Below are 9,002 nucleotides of genomic sequence, written 5' to 3'. Positions count from 1 at the left end.
TTCTACCACAGACAGCATGATGCGAGTATTGCATACCACCGAGCACATCGTTCTTCATCTTCCAGTCTGATTTTTCCCTCTTGGCTCCCGTATACAGGGTGTTACAAAAAGGTACGGCAAAACTTTCAGGAAACATTCCTCACACACAAATAAGAAAATATGTTATGTGGACATGTGTCCGGAAACGCTTACTTTCCATGTTAGAGCTCATTTTATTACTTCTCTTCAAATAACATTAATCATGGAATGGAAACACACAGCAACAGAACGTACCAGCGTGACTTCAAACACTTTGTTACAGGAAATGTTCAAAATGTCCTCCGTTAGCGAGGATACATGCATCCACCCTCCGTCGCATAGAATCCCTGATGCGCTGATGCAGCCCTGGAGAATGGCGTATTGTATCACAGCCGTCCACAATACGAGCACGAAGAGTCTCTACATTTGGTACCGGGATTGCGTAGACAAGAGCTTTCAAATGCCCCCATAAATGAAAGTCAAGAGGGTTGAGTTCAGGAGAGCGTGGAGGCCATGGAATAGGTCCGCCTCTACCAATCCATCGGTCACCGAATCTGTTGTTGAGAAGCGTACGAACACTTCGACTGAAATGTGCAGGAGCCCCATTGTGCATGAACCACATGTTGTGTCGTACTTGTAAAGGCACATGTTCTAGCAGCACAGGTAGAGTATCCCGTATGAAATCATGATAACGTGCTCCATTGAGCGTAGCTGGAAGAACAAACTAAAATGAGCTCTAACATGCAAATTAAGCGTTTCCGGACACATGTCCACATAACATCTTTTCTTTATTTGTGTGTGAGGAATGTTTCCTGAAAGTTTGGCCGTACCTTTTTGTAACACCCTGTATACTGTACATCACCCGCCCTTCCCTATACCTTATCCCTATTTTCCTCAGAATTTGTCCATCTTACACCATTTGACATGGTCGAACGCTTTTTCCACGTCGACAAATTCTATAAACGAGCCTTGAATTTCATTTGGCCTTGCTTCCATTATCAACGGCAACGGCTGAATTGCCTGTCTGGCGCCTTTACCTTTCCTAAACCCAAACTGATCGTCATCTAACGCAGTCTCAATTTTCTTTCCCATTCTTATGGATACTTTTCTTGTCAGCAGTTTGGCGGCGTGAGCTGTGAAACTGATTGTGGGATAATTCTCGCCCTTGTCAGCTCTTGCTGTCTTCGGAATTGTGGGTACGATATTTTTCCAAAAGTCAGACGGTATATAGGCAGATTCATATATTTCACACACTTCTACCAATGGTTTTAGAGATTCTGATGGAATGTTATCTATCCGTTCTGCCTTATTTGATCTTAAGTGTTCCAAAGTTCTTTTAATTCTGATTCTAACACTAGATCCGCTATCTATAGACTCCCGTTTCTTCTTCTACCACGTCATCATACAAGTCTCCCCCTTGTACAGGCCTTCAACGTATTCTTTCCATCCATACGCACTCTCCTCTCCATTTAACAGTGGAATCCCCATTGCACTCCTAATGTCACCACCCCTGCTTTCAATTTGACGAAAGGTTGTTTTGACTTTTCTATACACCGAGTTAGTCCTTCCGACAATCACGTCTTTTTCGATTTCTTCACGTTTTTCATGCAGTCAAATCTTCTTAGGTTCCCGCACTTCATATTTAATTCGTTCCTAAGTAACTTGTATTTCTCTATTCCTGAGTTCCCTTGAACTTTTTTTGTAATTCTTTCTTTCGTCGATCAACTGAAGTATTTCCTCGGTTACCCACTACTCCTTCGTCACGTTGTTTGCACCTGTGTTTTTCTTTCCAATTCCTGTGATCGTCCTTTTAGAGTTGTCCATTCCTCTCAACTGAACTATCTACTGGGCTATTCCTTATCGCAGTAGCAATAGCCTCAGAGAACTTTAGGTGTATCTCGTCATTCCTTAGTACTTCTGTGTCCCACTTCTTTGCGCTTTATTTCATCCTGACATGACTCTTAAAAGTCAGCCTAGTCTTCATCACTACTGAATTGTGAACTGAGTCTATATCTGCTCCTAGGTACAATCCTGATAGCTCAAAACTAGGGTAGGGACAGCTGTAAGTAAAAAAACATGGAAGGTTGACCCACATATTTCGTCATTTGTTGTGTCATGGAATACATTTTATTATTCAACAACAATATTATCATTACAATTTTTTTTAAATTTATTAAAAGGATCACCACCCTCACAATCGAAATTTGAACAGGCGTAATTCATGAAAAACAAATTTTAATGATTATTCCATTAAGTACAACGCTTCAAACCGGAAGTGTAAAGGTCACACCAACTTGGCGTGGCTGCAAGCAGTTTCAAAAACAATTTTATCAACAAATGAATTACAATGACAGCCATTAAATGTACCAACAAATTGCAAGCTTAGATAACCGTTACATAATTGGATAACAATCATCCAAATACAGGAAGGATCACAAGTCACGGCAATGATTGTAGCTGTTGGAAGGCAGCTTAACAATGTATAAGCCTTAATTTAAAAAATTCCTTAAGCAATCCCCCATAACAGGCAAACTGGGAAGATGTAAAATTTAAACATAAATCCCAACTTGTACACTCCAGCCAAACATTGAAAATGACCCCTCCAATAAAAAAACTACAATTGCCCAAAATACAAGATAAGATGGGAGTACATACAATTTAAACCTAACTCCCACAACTGCTGCAACCCAGCAGAAACGTTGACAATGACCTTTAATAAATATACAGTGGGCCAAAATTTTTGCTGCTCCTATCTAAAGATAGTATCTTGCATGGTCGTGTTATTAACAGTCTCCTTTGGTCTCTTCCTTCTTCTTTAAACCCATGTAAGTAAGGTATATCTTAAGACGAATGTGGTAAACGGTATCAGTTTATCGTATGCCACTTTGATCGATTTTTACATAATCCTTATAAAATCCAGTCTTTTCGTCCCATTACAAATGTGCTTACTTGAGGACGCCGGTATTATGCCTCCCCTTGCAGCTTCACATTAGGAGACAATAGTCCAGATTCCAATGACGTCTGCAGCTACGCTTGCGTGCCTGCTCTCTTCCCCTGGCACAATTACGAGCTCTTGTCCAATCACGAGCCCCCCTGCCGGGCGCCGGCAATCTGGTCACGTCAGTGGCGGCGGCAGGTCCCGGGCGAGCGACAATTGAGCCGCTGTCTGCCCTTCTGTCAACAACAGCTCCATCGGGTCGGAAAGGCCCATCGCATTTCGCCACGACCGTCCCGCCGTCGGAATGTCTCTCGAAAATGGCAGACGTCTTGGCCGGAGAAGAGGCGCAGGTTGCCTCAGGAGAAGGGCCACCGTTTGTATGAGAGAATTTCTCTGCGCCGCTGGACTTTCCCGCTAGATGGCAGCGCTATTACATCGTATTTCGTTCACAGAAGTAATCATAACAATAGTAGTATCAGTAGTAACCATTGTACATCCAATTGATGATAAATACCTCTTGTACATAAAATGCCTGACAAAAAAGTGAAGCACCCAGAAGACGTGGTCGAATTTCAGTGCATCTTCGTACACCTACATAACGTTGGCCAATATATAAATGATTAGCGTTAAAATACTCTGTCACAGAACTGCCACCAGAGTCCATTGGCATTGTTCGTATAAAAGTAGCGTGATAAGCGTCATATTGTTAAGTGATCACTGTGAAGGATCCGGAGATGCTGCATACACGTGTGATACGGCGTTATCAGCATCTGGTAGTTTCAAATGGGCGTCATTGTGGGTCCCCATTTGTGTAGGTAGTCGAATCGAGCATATCCAGATTTGTGGGCCATTCGGATGTTGCAATGGCCTGATGTTAGACTACATGGAAAACTTAAGGCAGGCGCAGACTTTATCAAGGCTCCTGTGGACCACGTCTGACCACCGCAATGGAAGGCAGCCGTATTGTGCAACAAGCAGGTCGTAACCGCTTCACATCTGCGCCTAATATCCGAGAACAAGTGACGGTGTCGCCGTGGTTACTCCCTTGTCGAACTTGTGGACCAGTTTGTTTATGGAGGACTTGATGGAAAAGGCGCTGGAATCTGCCGTCTTAAAGCCCACACCACTTTGTAGGCATGTTTGCTACACAGTTGTAGTGTGGCCCCATGGTGAAGATAAAATACAAGATTTTCAAACCATATGAACTCCATTCATGCGTAAATCCAGTTTACAACGGAAGTTGAAAATGACATATGCCTTCCATTTTTGGATGTTTTGGTTCGGCGCGGAGATGATGGCGCTTTGGGACAAACAATATATCGGAAACTGACACATACAATTTTATATCTACTTGCAAACATCTGCCACCAGACTTCGCAGACGACGAGAGTTCTCAGAACTTTGGTTCATAGCGCACACATTATTGCTGACGAGAGCAGTCTGCAGTTCGAGGCCCTACACGTAAAGAACCAACTTGCAGCCAACGGATCTTCTCCACTGCAGATACTTAAGAAGCCACGAATGGTCATAAGCAATGCAGAAGAAGACACAGAAACATTTAAATTCATGGCTTTTTTACTATATGAGGGTAGCCTATCATCAGAACTAGGACGGATCCTCAGCAAGCACAAAGTAAGAGCGAATTTTCGTCCTTCACCGACGACAGCAGCACTCTTAGGTTCCGTTAAAGATGATTTGATTGTCTGTCTTACAAGATCCGCTACGAATGTGGCCTAACATATTTGGGCAGTCGATTCGTAAAATCGATGGAAGATATACAGAACACCGGAGGGACACCAACTCTTAAAGCCAAATAAACCGGCCGTGACAGAACACTGTATTGATATTGGTCACTATGTTGTAAGAAAGCGTCGAAATTGTAATATGCACCTCACCTATCTGTGTGGGATTCGATGGTGAAAGAGCCAACTGAAATTCGCTCGGTGGCTAATTTCATTAATAGAGATAGCGGTTTCAGCGTGATTAAGCCATGGAATCAGGCATTTTCTCAGAGTGATACATCAATATCAAAGCGTGGCTCGAATGTTCAGCCACAAATGTGATTCATGCACATTGTACTTCTCTGCCGCCGATGAACGTCTCTGGCACCAGTGTATCCGTGGCCGCATTGCACAGTGGCGCGGTCCGTTTGTTTAAAACGTCCGAGCGACTACTCGAGCCTCAGTCTTTCGGCTCAATCAGAAGATGGTGAACGATATAAGGCCGAAATATTAGAGGAAGAAGAAGCTTAATTTATGCAGCAGCACACTCGAAATTTAATGGAGAAGTGATTGCTGCGCAAAAATATGAAGGTAATGATTGTTTACTATGGATTTCACATTTGTGATTTACAAAACATATCGGTGAGACCTGCGCCTTTATGCTACATAACACGTTATTTTACCATTTTGGTATAACATTATTTAAGTACCCCTCTTAGAGAGATTATTTCATCGTGTTTTCATGAATACTGTGTATCTTCACACTGTTAACAACACTGATTCATTGCAGTACGATGTTCGTCTAAGATATACCTACAATGTATTCATCGTATTCAGTGTATATAGAATATGATAGGATGTGCTTGCATTCTTTGGAGTTCTTACATACACATATGTTGACTGACTTTCTCCGTTTAATTGAGATTAGCCCTCCAGCCATTACTTTCATACTTGTGATGCCAACTCTACGTTGTTTAGTGTCGAGGTGTATGATGTATGATTATGTGAATATCTTGTAGCTTTGAGGACTTTCAGATCACCTAAGGGAAAGGTGAATTGCTTCGCCATCTGATGTAATTACTCTTGGAAGTACCTACACATTTATTATCCTGTTTACTTGATCGTTTCTGTACATCGCATTTCTCATATTTCTTGATCGTCTTCCTGTGTTGATGGTCGATTTGAAAGGAATGTATGAAGAGTAAAGAATAACTCGTACATTTGATGATTGAAATGCAATTCTTCAACTTGCTGACAGCAATAACAGGTTACCTCACTAAAATATTACAAGCGTCTGCTTTTGGAATCGTACTGTGTTCCCGAAGCATGGACTGTTGATAAATAGAGTCGCATTGTGAACAGCGATGAATCACAGTTCTGTACCACCCCTGATAACCATCATAGACGAATATGGCGGGAGAGGTCCCATTCTTCCAATGTTTTGGAGAGGCACATATATGCCATTCCTGGTGATAGTGTGGGGAGCCATAGACTACGAATTCAGGTCACGGCTGACAGTGATGAAGGGAGTGACGGCACAACGATACGTCAGGAACATCCTCATGTGTTAACTTATTATGATACTATTTTTCAAAAGGACAGTGGTTGTCGATACGTGGCACGTGGCGCTACGAATTTGTGCGTGGTGTTGACATACTCTCGTGGCTAGCAAGATCTCAAAATCTGACCTCGATAGAAAAAGTGTGTAACGAGCTCGGAAGTCTTCTCCGACCCTTTGCTAGTATCCAGGATGACTATTACGACGATTGTGATCCAGGTTGCCTCAGGAGAGGATACGGCGCCTGTTTGACTACCTTCCCAGCCGAGTCAATGCTTGCACCCCGGACAGAGGAGGTGGAACATTATACTGACAATGCGGCTGAGATCGCCAAGTCCATTGTAAATTTTATTCAGTTTTGTATCACTGAAATAACAACCAGTGTAGTTTCATTTCATTTCCTCCTCCCTCTGTGAGTGCTTTACTTTCTTTTGTTGGTTCGTGTATTTCCTTTCTAATGTCTTCAGCGAAACGCACCCATGTACGTTTTGTAATGGAGTGTTCCTATCTTCCATCAGAACATCGCCTCGACCTTTTTGTGTCTCCAGGAAATAACTTCCTTGGTCCAACTAACATTCATTCAACTGAGTAGACATCCGTCAACTCCGTTTCATTCCTATTGTGATCACAATTAGGTTTTCCTCCCCAGCCTATTGCCTGATAATCTTGTTTTCCAGTTTCTCATACTGAATTACAGCACGGACCTCTAAACTACTCACTCAACAGCCCTGAGTTCCTGAATATCTTTCTCATTAAAAATACACATCACTGGCTTCAGTTAAGCCTATTGTCACACACTAACTGTAAGCTTCCAGACTCCTCAGAAGCTTCGTTCTGAGAACCAAATTTTCACTCATCAGTGTATTTTATTTATTTATTTTTTCTGTCTGTGGTGTCACCGCCAGACACCACACTTGCTAGGTGGTAGCCTTTAAATCGGCCGCGGTCCGTTAGTATACGTCGGACCCGCGTGTCGCCACTATCAGTGATTGCAGACCGAGCGCCGCCACACGGCTGGTCGAGTCTAGAGAGACTCCCTAGCACTCGCCCAAGTTGTACAGCCGACTTTGCTAGCGATGGTTCAGTGCCTACATACGCTCTCATTTGCCGAGACGACAGTTTAGCATAGCCTTCAGCTACGTCATTTGCTACGACCTAGCAAGGCGCCATATTCAGTTACTATTCTGAACAGATAATATTGTGAATCATGTACCGTCAAGAGCGACGTTCATCATTAATGGATTAAAGTTAAGTATCAAACTAATTATGTCCGCTTTCTGAATTCTAATTCCTTGTCATGTTCCAGACCTCACGTCAGTATAGTTCTTCCCTCCTCACGCCTGCCTGCGTGAGCTAAAACGCGTGCATTTCGGCCTCCTATAGTAACACTGTGTTGGCTCTTCTGCCAACACTACACTGTCAGTCCAGTCATAGTTTCAAATACCATAAATACAAAAACACATCATCTGGTTACGCGACTTCACTGTTAAAATGTATTTTATTTTCCATATATTGGTTTCAAATTACGTTATTCCTCTCATAACAAATTTTCATGCCTACTTTCAAAGTCACTATGTTTTAACAAGAATGCACAGTCTCGCGTCGGTGACCGAATAAAAAGTTTTTGTGTTTCCAACCGCGTCAAGACACTAAAATTACACGAGCTTTGGGCAAGCGCTACTTAGCCATTGTCAAGTGGCATGACTGCCAGTACCCGCATATACGCTACCTGCCTGCTGTGACGTCACTCGTCCTCGCGTGAGGCCCACGAGAAAGGCAGGCCGCGGCGCGTACGTCACGAAGATAGTCCTAAACTCGCTCGCTCGCTCAGCTCAGCAGACAAAATGCGTTTCTAAACCTGTTAACTCGCAGCTGGATGTGAAAGTACTAACGAGAATTGCGGAATCTGCTATTATGAAATCTTATTGATTAACAGTATTACAGCAAAATTTAATTTAAGATCAATACTCGGTATAAATGGTATAACGACTTGTTTATAGCATTTAGTCTCTCCTTCTTAACAGTACTCATTACATGCTGGAAATGGTGCCTTATGCAACTGATAATCATTTTAGCATTTTTATTGTACGCCAGCACAGCCATAACAAATTATAAGTAGGCCCATGGACTTCCCATCATTATAGGACTAATAGGAGTAAAATTCCATGACAGCGAATTCCAGTAGAAGGTTCAGTTTTGGTTTGTACGGAGACGCCTAGTTACGATTTAACAGGTGTAGAAACGTAGTTTGTCTGCTGATTTGAGCGAGCGAGCGAGCGCAGGAATACCCTCGTGGGCCTCGTCCTCGCGGCATCGCCATGTATGGACATACGTTGCAGCGGCTTTCCATGTGCCCGTTTTAACATCGCCATCACTGGAGCCCACGTTGTGCTGAGCTGAGAGCCATCACCTCTAAATGATGTTATAGCTGATTTCAATCACTTCTTTAATTACACAATCCTAGAAGGCGTTAGTACGAGCCACGACATTGGTTTCGTCGAATATGATCCGGTGACCGCTTTATAAAGCATGCTCAGCTAAAGCAGATTTCTCGGGAAACGTAGACGATAAAACCTCCCACGCTCCTTCCAGCTTTGCTCTGCAGTACGTACTGTTTTTCCTAAGTCATCCTAGAAACGAACTACCGCGAACTAGAATGGGAAGTTCAGCCACGTTTCGCAGCAACAGCGCTGAGCGGATCACAGACTCTCAACCGCACCGTCATCAACCTGACGGCGAGAGATATAGACACGAGTGCTGTTCCGCT

This window comes from Schistocerca piceifrons, chromosome 1, assembly GCF_021461385.2.
Source record: "Schistocerca piceifrons isolate TAMUIC-IGC-003096 chromosome 1, iqSchPice1.1, whole genome shotgun sequence".
NCBI classification, from domain to species: Eukaryota; Metazoa; Arthropoda; class Insecta; order Orthoptera; family Acrididae; genus Schistocerca; species Schistocerca piceifrons.
This window is presented reverse-complemented; position numbering follows the sequence as displayed.